This window comes from Phyllobates terribilis, unplaced genomic scaffold, assembly GCF_046119375.1.
Source record: "Phyllobates terribilis strain yellow unplaced genomic scaffold, ASM4611937v1 Scaffold_5__5_contigs__length_657084704, whole genome shotgun sequence".
Taxonomy (NCBI): Eukaryota; Metazoa; Chordata; class Amphibia; order Anura; family Dendrobatidae; genus Phyllobates; species Phyllobates terribilis.
This window is the reverse complement of record NW_027362765.1, coordinates 270,104,892-270,117,616: the sequence shown is the minus strand read 5'-3', so window position 1 is coordinate 270,117,616 and position 12,725 is coordinate 270,104,892.

The following is a 12,725-nucleotide window of genomic DNA, read 5'->3' as shown; positions in this document are numbered from 1 at the left end:
AAAATAACAATCAGCTGGCTGCCATTTTGCTGAACCAGAGTGCATCTTCATGGTAGGCCAGGACTTCCAGCTACAACTAGGCCCAAGATATCCCTGTGCATAAGCAATAATGTCCTGGACTGTGTTGCGGCTGTAAGTCTCAGCCTAGAGTGCTTGAAGTAAGGTCTTGACACATGTCATGATGTTAGAACGTGCCCAGCAACCTTAGAACATGCACCCTATGCCGGGATGTATGGCCATGACTAGGCCTGAGGCATCTCTGCGCATGCAGGCTGTAAAGTTGCGGTGTTGTGGTGACATCACAGCATGGGCTACCACTTTGGGATGCACAGTCTATGATCTACACAGGGACATCCTGTGACTAGTCACAGTCTAGTGTGAAGATGTCTGGAGTTTCAGTGTGCTTTGATGGTAAGAAGAGGCACTGGAGACCATACTAGGAATAGTGAGCAGCTGAGGTTAGCTGTGTGGTATTAGATGTTTGTTTTTTTGTTTTCTTAGATCTGTTCTTTATTATGCTCTGGGATCTTTTCAGAAAACAGTCCAAAGTAAGGGACATTCAATTCATGGAGAATAAATTTACTGCAAATCAAATTTACGGTGATTTAGCGAATTCGTATTGTGGCATCCCAGGGGTGACCAGGCCCCATTCGCTAGCCAGTACTCCGGGAGGGTCTGTCTTTATCACCAGTAAAGACCCTGAACTACACCGTACCGTCTCCGAGTGGTTCCTGCTACCCCCATCATCCACGTCGGCTGCCCTGAGGCCATACCCCTCCCGTTGGGGGTTATACCATCTCCGCTGCACAACTGTGTCACCGGCCTCAGCGGTCTGCCCTGCAGTGGCGGCTCCATAGCTGCATTCAACGGGTGGCGTAGTCGTCCAATATCTACTGCTACGTACACCGCCACTCAGTCTGACTCCCTGGGCACGGACCGGGTCACCGCCACAAGGACTACCACCCCTAATAGATCCGGCTCCGGGTAACCCCTGCGTGCGCAACGCTACACCAGAAAGCAGGCCCAGGGGCACGTCACATGCATCCCAGATTTGTGCTTGATTTTTTTTCTGCTGCATCACACTGTTGACTCATGTTGTCACGGGTGTGTCAGAAGTGACAGACAGTCGCCCTGCAGTTGGTTGCAGGAGATCTCTACGTTTGGCAATACAGACATCTTCTAGCTGTCTCTAGGACCCAGTGGCTACCTCCCTCTAGCGAATTAACTCCCTAGCCTGAGTGTATAAATGGACTGGTGTGTCTGAGAGGGAGGTGCCGGCGATATTCAGTACTACTTGTGAGGTTTCAGCAAGAGCAGTACTTCATCCTCTCTAAAGAATGAGGTCGTGTGCGCATTTGTCTGTAGTCATCTAAAGCTAAGCAATTCCCCCCTGTTTGTCTACCCTTGTTGTCTATAGAGTTTAGTGGAGATCGACTAGTGCTCATCTCCTCCTTTGCCTAGCCTTAGCCATATGCCAGGGAAAGTCAGGGCAAGGCACACGTGCTGCGATTGGTGAAGAACCAATATAGGGATGGTAGTTGACACAGGGTGACACTAGACCTGACTAGGAGGTCTCCACTCCCCCCTTTGCCTTGTGTCTGGGCTCCCTTTCCCTCTTCCCTTTGTGTTGCACTAAGTCTTTCCCACACCCTGCATGACACATGTGCAGACTGTGATCTATTAGTATACCCAAGTCTTTTTCACACATGCTGTTGCTTAGTTCTGTTACTAGGGGCACACGCGCGCCTAGTAACCCGTTGTTTTTCATGGTTACCACTCTGCTATGGTGAGCGGGAGGTTACCGCTCACTTTAGCAGGCTCGTAACCATGATAAACAGTGGGTTCCTAAGTGCGCGTGTGCCCCTAGTAACCCGATGTTTATCATGGTTACCAGCCTGATCGCTGCTCCCGCTGGTCACACACAGCGATGTGTGCTGACCAGCGGGAGGGCAACGACCAAAAAAAGGTCCAGGACATTCTGCAGCGATCAGCGACCTCACAGCAGGGGCCTGATCGCTGCCAAGTGTCACACATAGCGACATTGCTGGTGAGGTCGCTGTTGCGTCACCAAAACCGTGACACAGCAGCGATCTCGCTAGCGATCTCGCTATGTGAGACGGGGGCTTTATGAATGTCTTTGTTTAAAGACGTAGTACACTACCTAGTTTCGTAAGCTTGGTGTCAATAGTGTTAACTTAGCCAATTAGAAGTAGGTATGCTAATGTCAGCACATATTTAGATATAAGCTGAGCCAATTATATTGCTATAATGAATGTCCAAGAAATGTCTATATATATGTGAGTGACCAACGATGTAAAAGAGAGAGATCCGCCCTGATGCTCAAAGTATCAGTCGTGGCCCTTCGGTGCATGTATTTGAATTTTACTATTTAATCTGGAACAGGCACAATGTCTCAGAACGTTCCACATTATGTGGCAATGACAGTTCTATTCCTCCCATTCTGTAGATGTAATTTTTGTTTTTCTAGCCCAGATGTACAACCATGCATTTCTCCCTGTTAAATATCATTCTATTAGTCACTGCCCATTGTTCAAGGCTATCTAGATTATTCTGAATCTTTTCTGTCTTTTATAGTGTTAGCTATCCCTCCTAGCTTTGCATCATCTGTAAATTTGATTAGTTTACCTTCAGTTCCCTTATCTAGATCATTTATAAAAATGTTGAACAACACTGGGGCCAGGACAAAGCCTGTGGTACCCCACTTGAAACACTCTTCCAATTGAGGCTGTGTGTCCACGATGCTTTTTTTAAGCGTTTCCGCAGCGGCAAAAACGCTGCAGAAACGTTTAAAAAATGCATGGTAGAAGGCCTGCCTTGTTCCCCAATGATAATCCGCATGTGCTGTGCACATGCTGCGGAAATTTCCGCTGCGGGTTATCATTGCGGAAAAAAACGCAGCACTACCAATTAAGTGCTGTGTTTTCGCCGCCATTGACTTGCATTGAATAGCTTGGATTCCGCATCACTGTATATGTAGATGCGCATTCCATGCGTTCTAATGTGCGGATGGTACCCGGGTTTGGAGAAGAGGAGACTCTCCTCCGGACCTGGGTACCATAGAACCTGTAAAAAAAAGAATAAAATAAAAAAATATTATATTTACCTTCTGATGGCCCCCCGGTCTCCTTGTCCTCCCTTGCCGGCAGATCGCGATGGACTGAAGGACTTGCGCTGACGTTAGTCATGTGACGGCAGGTCCTTCAGTGTAGTGTACAGCGAGCTGCCAGCAAGCCAGGACGGAGCGAAGCAAGACTCCGGGGGCCATCGGAAGGTAAGTATAGATTTATTTTTTTATTTTTTACCATTCTTTCGGTCACACTATATAAATCCATGCTGGTTGCATGGATTTATATAGTGTGACCAAGTTGACAAGCACTTTCGAAGTGATGCTAAAATCGCTTGGAAAGCGCTTGTAAACCCGCATGCGGAAATGCATGTGAAGAACGCTTCACTTCTGCATGTCCCTGGCAGGAAAAACGCATGTACAATCCGCATGTACAATCCGCATGCGTTTTTTCTGCCAGGGAGATGCAGAAACGCTCAGGAAAAAATCCTGAGCATTTCTGCATCGTAGGCACATAGCCTGAATGTGCAACCATTTATTACCAGTCTTTGAGTACGATCACTGAGCCAGTTATGAATCCACCTAACCGTAGCCTTGTCAATCTCATACTTGGTCATTTTTTCAAAAAGGATAATATGAGATACTTTATCAAATGCTTTGCTGAAATCGAGATATACTATATCTACCGCATTTCCATAGTCCACCCAGTCAGTGATTACATAATAGAAGGAAATTAGATTAGTCTGGCATGACTTGTTTGCTACAAACCCATGCTGGCTCTCCTTGTTTGATACAAACCCATGTGCTCCTTCTCACAGGGACAGTGATCGTATAGTGAAGATGTCAAACATAAAAGGAGTAAGAGTAGTCTAAACAAAATGGGTGGAATAGTGCGCCTAACCATTTACACATGCCATGTTGCAATATAGGTCTTCTGCATTAAAGGAACAGATTTAAAAATTAAAAAAGAATGCTTTTTATTGTTGCTCCAAACTAGTAAACTTCTATAATTTTCTTTTTTTTTTCATTTAAGGGTGGAAAAAAAAATTCAAAATCCTTTAAGAAAAAAAAATTTGATGTGTAACTTTTTATTTTTCATTTGATGGACCTGTATATGGGCTTGTTTATTTTTTGAGCAAGCAGCTGTTTTATTCATACCATTTTGGGGTACATACATCATTTTGATTTTTACATATGTGCATATGATGGGTTTTTTTCTTTTTATTTTATTTTTTAGGGATGTGTGGAAACTGAAAACCTGCAATTCTGGTTGTTTCATTTATTTTCTTCTTACAATGTCTTTCATATGGGGTAATTAATTTTAGATTGACAGATCTGACTTTTATGGATATATTTTTATATGATATACCAATAACAACTATTATTTTTAAAGTGAAAAATAGGGGTGATTTGAACTTTTATATTTTTTATATTTTAAAGTGGTTTTCCCTTTTGATAAAAATGTTTTAAAAAAACATTATCTATAGTGCTTAGTGTCCAAATACCATTAAATCAGATTTTTTTAACCCCTTCACGCTGAATCCTGTTTTCGCCTTCCTAACCAGGCCAAATTTTTCAATTTTTCACATTTTTCAATAAGTGATTAGTGTCACTTTATGTTTTAAGAACTCGGAAATGCATTATCATGTCTCAGTGATTCCAAGACTGTTTTTTCGCGACACATAGTACTTCATGATTGTAGTAAATTTAGGTGGATATGATTTGCATTCATTTATATATCGAAAATTACCAAAATTTTTAAAAATCGCAATTTTAAAACTTTAAAAACTTTTTTTCTATTACATTTTAGTTTCCATAGGGGACTGGAACCTGAGATCATTTGATCACTTTTTCTATTTACTACAACTGTTTTGCAATGTATAGTCAAAATAACATTCTCCAATGAATCCCAGCCATAGACTCGGCTTCATAAGGGGACTAAGATAACAGCCATGAAGGATCTTTAGAAGGCCTTCGGCTGCCATGACAATTGATTGGCACCCTATGAATGTGATGGGGGGACGATGGGAGTCGGTGCACTCATGCACTGTTGGTGGCATTATTAAACTACTGTCTGATTAAAAGCTGTATTTACAGTGGATACGGAAAGTATTCAGACCCCTTTAAATTTTTCACTCTTTGTTTCATTGCAACCATTTGGTAAATTCTAAAAAGTTCATGTTTTTTTCTCATTAAATACACTCTGATCCCCATCTTGACTTAAATAAAAACCAGAAATAGAATTTTTTGCAAATTTATTAAAAAAGAAAAACTGAAATATCACATGGTCATACAGTGGTGGCCAAAAGTATTGACACCCCTGCAATTCTGTCAGATAATACTCAGTTTCTTCCTGAAAATGATTGCAATCACAAATTCTTTGGTATTATTCTCTTCATTTAATTTGTCTTCAATGAAAAAAACACAAAAAGAATTGTCCTAAAGCCAAATTGGATATAATTCCACACCAAACCTAAAAAAAGGGGTGGACAAAAGTATTGGCACCCTTTGAAAAATCATGTGATGCTTCTCTAATTCGTGTAATTAACAGCACCTCTAACTTACCTGTGGCACCTAACAGGTGTTGGCAATAACTAAATCACACTTGCAGCCAGTTAACATGGATTAAAGTTGACTCAACCTCTGTCCTGTGTCCTTGTGTGTACCACATTGAGCATGGAGAAAAGAAAGAAGACCAAAGAACTGTCTGAGGACTTGAGAAACCAAATTGTGAGGAAGCATGAGCAATCTCAAGGCTACAAGTCCATCTCCAAAGACCTGAATGTTCCTGTGTCTTCCGTGCGCAGTGTCATCAAGAAGTTAAAAGCCCATGGCACTGTGGCTAACCTCCCTAGATGTGGACGGAAAAGAAAAATTGGCGAGAGATTTCAACGCAAGATAGTGCGGATGGTGGATAAAGAACCTCGACTAACATCCAAACAAGTTCAAGATGCCCTGCAGTCCGAGGGTACAACAGTGTCAACCCGTACTATCCGTCGACGTCTGAATGAAAAGGGACTGTATGTTAGGATACCCAGGAAGACCCCACTTCTTACCCCGAGACATAAAAAAGCCAGGCTGGAGTTTGCCAAAACTTACCTGAGAAAGCCTAAAACGTTTTGGAAGAATGTTCTCTGGTCAGATGAGACAAAAGTAGAGCTTTTTGGGAAAAAGCATCAACATAGAGTGTACAGGAAAAAAAAAGAGGCATTCAAAGAAAAGAACACGGTCCATACAGTCAAACATGGCGGAGGTTCCCTGATGTTTTGGGGTTGCTTTGCTGCCTCTGGCACTGGACTGCTTACCGTGTGCATGGCATTATGAAGTCTGAAGACTACCAACAAATTTTGCAGCATAATGTAGGGCCCAGTGTGAGAAAGCTGGGTCTCCCTCAGAGGTCATGGGTCTTCCAGCAGGACAATGACCCAAAACACACTTCTAAAAGCACTATAAAATGGTTTGAGAGGAAGCACTGGAGACTTCTAAGGTGGCCAGCAATGAGTCCAGACCTAAATCCCATAGAACACCTGTGGAGAGATCTCAAAATGGCAGTTTGGAGAAGGCACCCTTCAAATATCAGGGACCTGGAGCAGTCGTCCTGTCCCTGCGGCTGAAAAACACCCCCATAGCATGATGCTGCCACCACCATGTTTCACTGTTGGGATTGTATTGGGAAGGTAATGCGCAGTGCCTGGCTTTCTCCACACATACCGCTTAGAATTATCACCAAAAAATTCTATCTTCTTCTCATCAGACCAGAGAATCCTATTTCTCATAGTCTGGGAGTCCTTCATGTGTTTTTGAGCAAACTATGCAGGCTTTCATATGTCTTGCACTGAGGAGAGGTTTCCGTCGGGCCACTCTGCCATAAAGGCCCGACTGGTGGAGGGCTGCAGTGATAGTTGACTTTGTGGAACTTTCTCCCATCTACCTACTGCATCTCTGGAGCTCAGCCACAGTGATCTTGGGTTTCTTCTTTACCTCTCTCACCAAGGCTCTTCTCCCACGATTGATCAGTTTGGCTGGACGGCCAGGTCTAGGAAGACTTCTGGTGGTCCAAAACTTCTTCCATTTAAGGATTATGGAGGCCACTGTGCTCTTGGGAACCTTGAGTAATGCAGAAATTTTATAACCTTGGCCAGATCTGTGCCTTGCCACAATTCTGTCTGAGCTTCTTGGGCAGTTCCTTTGAGCTCATGATTCTCTTTTGGTCTGACATGCACCGTGAGCTGTGAGATCTTATTTAGACAGGTGTGTGCCAAATCAAGTCCTATCAGTTTAATTAAACACAGCTGGACTCCAATGAAGGAGTAGAACCATCTCAAGGAGGATCACAAGGAAATGGACAACATGTGACTTAAATATGAGTGTCTGAGGAAAGGGTCTGAATACTTATTACCATGTGATATCAGTTTTTCTTTTTTAATAAATTTACAAAAATTTCTACATTTGTTTTTTTTTTTTTCAGTCAAGAGTGTACTTAAATGAGAAAAAAAAACTTAGAATTTACCAAATGGCTGCAATGAAACAAAGAGTGAAAAATTTAAAGGGGTCTGAATACTTCCCGTACCCACTGTAAATATCCAAAGAAGAGTAATCAAAACAAGCTCTGTTTGGTGCTGTTACAGGAAGATGTTGATTGTATAACGTAGCTGGCATCCTTCAGTTATGTTGCATGCTCAACTTTTGAGTCCCCTCCTTACATAGGAGTTTGGTGTACAAATACCTTTACATGGTCCAAGAAATATATCCTTCATGGAGCATTAAGGGTTAAAGATTTATCAACATTTTTTAAAAGTACTAGTGATGAGCGAGCACTAAAATGCTCGGGTGCTCGATGCTCGCGTCGAGCAAATTGGAATACTCGGTTGCTCGACCCAAGCAACGAGCCCAATGTAAGTCTATGGGAAGCTCGAGCATTTTTCAGGCGGCTCCCCCTGGCCGTCTGCAGAGGGCCTAAAAATTGCCCAAATCGATGGGAACAGTGCTCAAATAACATGAGAACAGCATGGGGAAGACCCCTGGAAGCATTTCTGACTCCCAGGTCACTGCTCTCAACAACGTTGTCAGAGGTATTACGTCATTTTTACGGACTCACAATAAAACATACAAAAACAAAACCAAACGGATTTTCCTGGAAAATATGTTAAGGAACATCCTTTCCAGGGTAATGACTTGTATATAAGGCAAAATAAATAACCAAAAACAAAAATACTCCTCCACAACTTTGGCTATGTTCACACGTAGCGTTTTTGATGCATTTTTGCACTTTTGCATTGCTTTTCAACCAAGACAAATGCATTCACTGGGAAATGTCATTTTAACATTTTACAACCTTATCTGGCCTTATCTGGCCATGAGGTGTGTGACACATCATCAGACACATGCATACAGTGCTGAAAAGACATGGGAACAGCATGGGGGAGACCTCTGGAAGCATCTCTGACTCCCAGGTCACTGCCTAAAAGTGTGCCCATCATAAGTGATCCTTGGCGCATGTGAAGATGCCACCCGCCATGCACCTGTCGTTGCAGACTTGCAGCAATCACCGTCCACGTCCTTGTCCCAGTGCAGCGTTCAGTTGTCCCTACTCCATTCCTTGGAATGCAAGCGCAAGTATGCAGGCAGCCACCCACCAATACTATACTGCCAAATTTTTGACAGCTGCTTGCCCTTGAAATGTGGCCTTTTAGGCTCGGGGAGGCAGAATCTGTCCACAATCTTATTGCGGCAACCAGGTATCCATACTCGGTCCCCAGCCGCCACTATTTGTCCGGGTGTCGTCTCCGCCTTCCACAAGCACGGGTCACACAACATTACCCATGCCCTCCCCAGTGCACTTACTGGTAAGGACAGCCTAACCACAAACATGTGGACAGGTGAATGTGGCCAGGGACGGTACAGAGCCAGTCCACGGCTTTTTTTTGCTGAGAGTTGTTTTTCACCACAGCCATATTCTTTAGCTCGGTGAAAGGACTGGCATAGAGGGAAACCAATATCTACTCAGGCTGTTATTTCTCCGTCACACACGACCATGCCTGGCTGTATGTTCAGCGGTGAGAGCCACAGATCAGGCTGCTGTGTTACAGCTTTCAACAACTCTGCAGCGATGGGCAGTTTGTCACCTAAGCATTAAGCATGTTATCTTCAGCACAGCCTGTTGCCGATTGGCCAAGGCAATGCTGCAGTGCTTTCAGCTTGTGACTGATGTGGTCATTTCAGAGATGGAGGAGGAGGTGCAGGAGCTGAACAATGTGATTACATTGAGGTTACATTGGCGACTCTGTTTTTTATACTAAAGAAAGATCCTACTGTTTTGTTTTTTTTTACGTTATTTTTTAAGACAAATTCATTCACCGGGAAATATCATTTTAACATTTTACAACCTTATCTTGCAATGTGGTGTGTTACACATCATCAGACACATCCTGTTTCATTTATGATGGAGGGACTCTGAAAGCCTATTTTTATGGGGCCTTCAGGCGGCCCTTACTATTCTTAAAAGGCCAGCAGTCGGCCCTTACTTTTGTTAGAGAGCCATCAGCCGGCTATGCTTTGGTGTTTCCCAATTATTAATGAGTGGGTCTCCTATAGTGGTAATGCCCATGCTGTGACTGCAAGGGCTGCCAAAATTTCTGAAAACCCCACTTAGAATTTAAAGACACATAGAGCAGGGCCACAGTAATAACAAATTCACATTATAAAGGAGAGGGTCTCCCATAGTGTTGGAATATGCAGTGAATACAAGGGCTTCCAAAAATTGGGAGGCACTCCAGTGCCCCTTGGAAGATACTTAGAGGGGCTCATAAATGTTCCCATTAGAAAAGGAGCGGGTCTCCCATACTTGTAATGCCCATGCACTAAGTGTATGGCCTGACAAACATTTACCCCTGGTGGGTATACATGAACATAATGTATAATTTTTTTTTTACAGGCATCATAAACACCCTTTAAAAAAATCATGTGGGTGTTGCATCACGGACCACGGTCACCCTGGTGATATGGTGGTGGAGGATGAGGATGAGGAGAAGGAGGAGGACAAGATCAAATAGCCAAAATCAGGAAGCGTATACCCATGTGTGGGTGTGAAGAGGTGCATGGGAATACACCTCCCAAAAGAAGACACTGGATTTGAGTTTGTTACGCTGCTATCATTCCGTGGTATTAAGAAGTCTGACCCAATCCAGCCCTTGTTAATTTTTATAAGAGTCAGCCTTTTCAGTTGACAGGCGGATGCGCTTATCAGTTATAATTCCACCAGCGGCACTAAAAACCCGCTCTGATAAAACGCTAGCGGCAGGGCAGCCCAGGACCTCCAAGGCGTAGAGAGCCAGTTCATTCCACGTATCCAGCTTAGATACCCAATAATTATAAGGCACAGAGGAATCACGGAGGACGTTGGTACAGTCTTCAAGGTACTCTCTCAGCATCTTTCCAAACTTAGCACTCCTTGTGAGAGTACCCTGCACCTCAGAGCCTGTGCAATGGGAGGGTCTGAGAAAATTCTCCCAGAACTTTGACAGTGTTCCCCTGCCTCTGCTGGATTGAATTTGTGTCTCTCTTGCCTGTATTCCTTGGTTGTCCAACAAAATGTGACCTCTGCCGCTAGCGTTTTCAGATGGAATTTTTTTTAATAGTTCCGCAACAAGGGCCTTCTGGTACTGTCCCATTTTTGTAGACCTGTCTGCTTCTGGAATAAGAGATGTAAAGTTCTCCTTGTAGCATGGGTCTAGTAGTGTCACCAACCAGTAATGACTGTCACCCAAAATTTTGAGAACGCGAGGGTCATGGGAAAGCCAGCGTAGCAAACTCAGCCATGCGTGCCAGACTGCTAACAGGCAAGACTTCCGTGTCCTCATCAAGAGGATGACTGACCATGCTCTCCTCCTCCTCCTCTCTGTCCTCTGGCCATCCACGCTGAACAGACGGTATGACAGTTGTGCAGGTAGTACCGTCTATAGCGCATGAAACTAGCTCCTGTTCTTCCTCCTCCTCCTCCTCTTCCTCATTGTCACCCAATCCACGTTGGGATGAGATGAGGCTGGGCTGTGTGTAATCGCCCTGTATGGTTCCTTGCTCCATCTCATCGTGCTCTGCCTGCAATGCATCCTCTTTGATTGTGAGCAGAGAGCATTTCAGAAGACAGAGAAGCGGGATGGTGACGCTAATTATGGCGTCATCGCCGCTCACCATCTTGGTGGAGTCCTCAAAGTTTTGGAGGATGGTACATATGTCTGACATCCATGTCCACTCCTGAGGTCTTATGTGTGGAGTCTGAACTGAACACCGACGGCCTTGTTGATGCTGGTACTCAACAACTGCCCTCTTCTGCTCACAAATCCTTTCCAACATCTGCAGTGTAGAGTTCCAACACGTGGGGACATCACACACCAGTCTGTGAGTCGGAAGCTGCAAACGCTGCTGAAACACTGCAAGGGCGGCAGAAGCTGTAGGTGACTTTCTAAAATGGGCACACTGCGTACTGTAACAAGCAGATGAAGCAGCTCTGGGTGGGATTTGAGAAACCGCTGAACCACAAGGTTAAGCACATGGGCCAGGCATGGTACGTGTGTGAGCTCGCTTCGCCTCAGAGCCGCCACCAGGTTCCGGCCATTGTCACACACGACCATGCCTGGCTGTAGGTTCAGCGGTGTGAGCCACAGATCTGCTTGCTCTTTCAGAGCTATCCACAACTCTTCAGCATTGTGCAGTTTGTCACATAAGCATATTAGCTTGGGCACAGCCTGTTGCCGCTTGGCTGAGGCAGTGCTGCAGTGCTTCCAGCTTGTGACTGATGTGGTCATTTCGGAGATGGAGGCTGAAGAGGAGGAGGAGGCTGAGGAGGATGAGGTGCAGGGGCTGTGGACCGTGGGGGCAACCCTGATTGACCTAGGGCCCGCAATCCTTGGCGTCGGGAGGATGTGTTCCATCCCAAGGTCCGACTGGGTCCCGGCTTCCACTATGTTAACCCAGTGTACCGTCAGCGAGATGTACCGTCCCTGCCCACAAGCACTTGTCCACGTGTCCGTGGTTAGGTGGACTTTCCCGGTAACTGCGTTGTTGAGGGCACGGCTAATGTTTTGGTACACGTGCTTGTGTAATGCGGGTACCGCACACCGGGAGAAATAGTGGGAGCTGGGGACCGAGTAACGAGGGACGGCCGCCGCCATCAGGTTGCGGAATGCTTCCGTCTCCACGAGCCTAAAAGGCAAGATTTTGAGTGCAAGCAATCGTGAAATGTGGGAATTTAGTACTGTGGCCTGTGGAGCATTGGCTTCGTATTTGCGCTTGTGTTCCAAAGACTGTAGTATGGACAACTGAATGCTGCGCTGGGACAAAGACGTGGACGTGTTTCCTGATGCTGCTACTTGAGAATGTGCAATGACAGGTGCAGGGCAGGAGGCATCTTCGTATGCACCATGGACAGGTGATTGGCTTGCATGCACAACAGCAGAAGAAGCAATGGTGCCACCCGCAGACACTGTTCCTGGACCCTGGGGTTTGGCCCACAAAGTCGGGTGCTTTGCTGCCATGTGCCTGATCATGCTGGTGGTGGTCAGGCTCGTCATTTTGCTATCCCTGCTGATGCTGGCCTTGCAGGTGGTGCAAATGGCCTTTTTGGGGTTATCGGCAGAGTCTT